The sequence below is a fragment of the Cervus canadensis genome, chromosome 20, assembly GCF_019320065.1.
Source record: "Cervus canadensis isolate Bull #8, Minnesota chromosome 20, ASM1932006v1, whole genome shotgun sequence".
NCBI classification, from domain to species: domain Eukaryota; kingdom Metazoa; phylum Chordata; class Mammalia; order Artiodactyla; family Cervidae; genus Cervus; species Cervus canadensis.
In genome coordinates this window covers 8,418,412-8,421,280 of record NC_057405.1, presented here as the reverse complement: position 1 = coordinate 8,421,280, position 2,869 = coordinate 8,418,412, and positions in this window count along the sequence as shown.

The following is a 2,869-nucleotide window of genomic DNA, read 5'->3' as shown; positions in this document are numbered from 1 at the left end:
CATCTTACCCAAGCTAGGATTCAGGCTTCTTTTACTCTAAAATGGGAAGGGGTGTGGATGGCCATTGCAAATTTCGTATTGACAGCTAGCCCCATAGGGGTGGGAGGGTGAGAGCAGCGGGGGTGGGAGTATCAACACAGGTCTGGTCAAGATGTTCTAGTAAACGCCCAAGACAAATGTTATTTTCTGTCCTACAAGTTGTTATCTCTATATGAATTAAAAGTGCTATACCTTTAAAGGTCCAGTCTAGGAGCAGAGCCTTAGAATGTATATCTCAGGCTATAGGCAACATTCCTTTACAAGCTGCAGATCCAGCATCAATAAGCACAGACAACAAAGCACAAGATTTAGAGCTAAAGTAATAGATATGGAGTCATGTTTGTTCTCTGTCATAATATAATTTAAGACAATAAAGATAGTTAATAGATGATAGATCACAAAAACAATACATCTATTTAATAATAAAATCCCAAGCTATTTCACATTTCCACAAAAATATTTAAAATTAAATAACTTGCAACCAATTTTACAAAGTTTATAAAATCATGATACTAAAATCAGACAAGGACATAGAAAATTATATTACAAGTAAATCAAAATTGTAAGTACAAATGTTTGAAATAAAAATTTAGCAAATTAAAGATAGGAATATATTAAAAACATAATAGTGACACACTATGACAAATTTAGGTTTATCTTTGGATAGCAGAAATAATTCAAAACTAAAACATTATCCAATGTAATTCAGCATAATGGCAGACATGTCTTTATAGAATAAAAATGATAGGATAATTGCAATATATTAAAAAAAACTCAATAAAATATAATGCCACTTCATGATTTTAAAGTCTCTTATAAATAAAAATACAAAAGAATATTGAAAACATTTTCTTTCACATCAGAAATAAAAACAGCATGCCCACTAATATTTCCTCAACTCATTACTTTCTAAAGTCCCCAGCTATTGAAATCGGAACATAAAATAAATGAATAGAATTACAAATACTGGAAATAAATGTTATAATATAGAAATAATATGGTTTTCTAAGACATACTGCAAATCAATTTTAAAATTATGAGAAATATTAAAATTTATCAATATGATAATAAAATATTGGTATATTAATATAATTACATTTACAAATACCAACAAAGATATGAGCAATGCATTTTCACAAAGATTAATATCATTTTGAGCAATATAAAATATGAGTTTCTACTGTTAAGTGTAACAATCTGTATGCAAGTCTTTTTTAATATTATGAATGAAAAGTATTAAAGAGATACAATAAATAGAGAAGTAAATAATGAATTATTTATGGAGATTTAGTAAGAAGAAAAATAATAATATAGGAGAAAGGGGCAATTTCTAGAGCTATATCCTTGAATAATAAAGATAAAGAAGGGTAGAAAACACAGGTCCAGAGATTAACCTTGCATGAGACCAGAGATAATCCATCCACAGTAACTGAGTAAAAGTCGGTTTAGGGTAGCATGCAGGTAGATTGTAGATGAGGTCTTAGGTACACTGTTTTAGTTGTTTAAGTAAAAGAGGAGGCAAAATCCAAGATAAAGCTATAAGAAAAGTTTGAGAAAAAGTATGAAATAATCATACAAAGCAATGGGAGAATGAATGGGATATAAACATATAGTGTAACTAAGAGACAGTTAGTAACTATAGAAATAAGAGACTGACATGTCTTTCAGCATGTCTTTCCCTTTTTCGCTTGAACACATCCTGAGTCATGGTTTTAGGCAGAGAGTCATCAAGAGGTTGGATTGAGCCAGGATGGGATATTGCCAAGGGTGTATGGAGAGAGGAAAGAAGCAACAGCTAGCTGACAACTTAAACAGTGATGGACCATGACAAGAGATGTATGATCCAGGTGGAGGTCGACAGACAGGCAGTGTTAGGATGGTGTGGTGGCATGAATTTTAGGGAGACGAGAGCATTACTGATTCAGAAGTGTGGCAATGAGGAACAAAGGAGGGTACCACCCAGCCTCTAGGCTAGTGGAATGGGAGGTGAGAAAGTAAAAACACCCACTGCTTAAGAGGGTTGGAGGTGGTCAGTGTGCTCAGCCTGATGGTAAAGGAATGATCAGAGCAAATAAAACATATTTAGAGAACTTAGAAAAATGACCATTTCCAAAAGTACAGGGTGACTCAGACGGTAAAGAATCTTCCATCCCTGGGTCAGGAAGATACCCTGAAAAAGAGACTGGCTACCCACTCCAGTATTATTGCCTAGAGAATTCCATGGACAGAGGAGCCTGGTGAGCTACAGTCCAAGGGGTTGCAGAGTCTGACATGACTGAGCAACTAACAACAAACGTACAGGAGGAGTATTTCAGAAGTTGTACAAGGGTACAAAATTGATTAGAACTGAGGATATAAAGGCTTAAAGGAATGGGATTCCAGGAGACGGCTGTGTTCAAAGTCCTGCGTGCCTTGCGTGTTGAGTATAAAAATAAACAAGAGCTAGTTGGCTTCCGTTGCCTTAAAACTTAGGTGCATGCTTTTGGAGAAAAAAAAAAAATCTGTAATCCAAGATCATTGTTACTTCCCTTGCCAATCAGCCTTGAATTTTAAAAGTTGGTTTTAAGTACATATTTTATCCAGAATTTTAGACATTCTTTATTGGGAGAGTTTCTTAGAACAATCTCAAGAATCCTAATTATGTGTTCATTCAAAATGATCCAACATTTCTGGATGCTTTATTTCTGCCAGACAATTTGTTATTTGCTCCGTCTGATTTTCATGAACCAAATCACCACCTGTGGGATAAAGTATTACCCAGCCAGTATTGGATTGTTTCTGATTGAGTTTGCCCACTCACCTATCCTATAAGAAAAAGGTGGATTCTGTT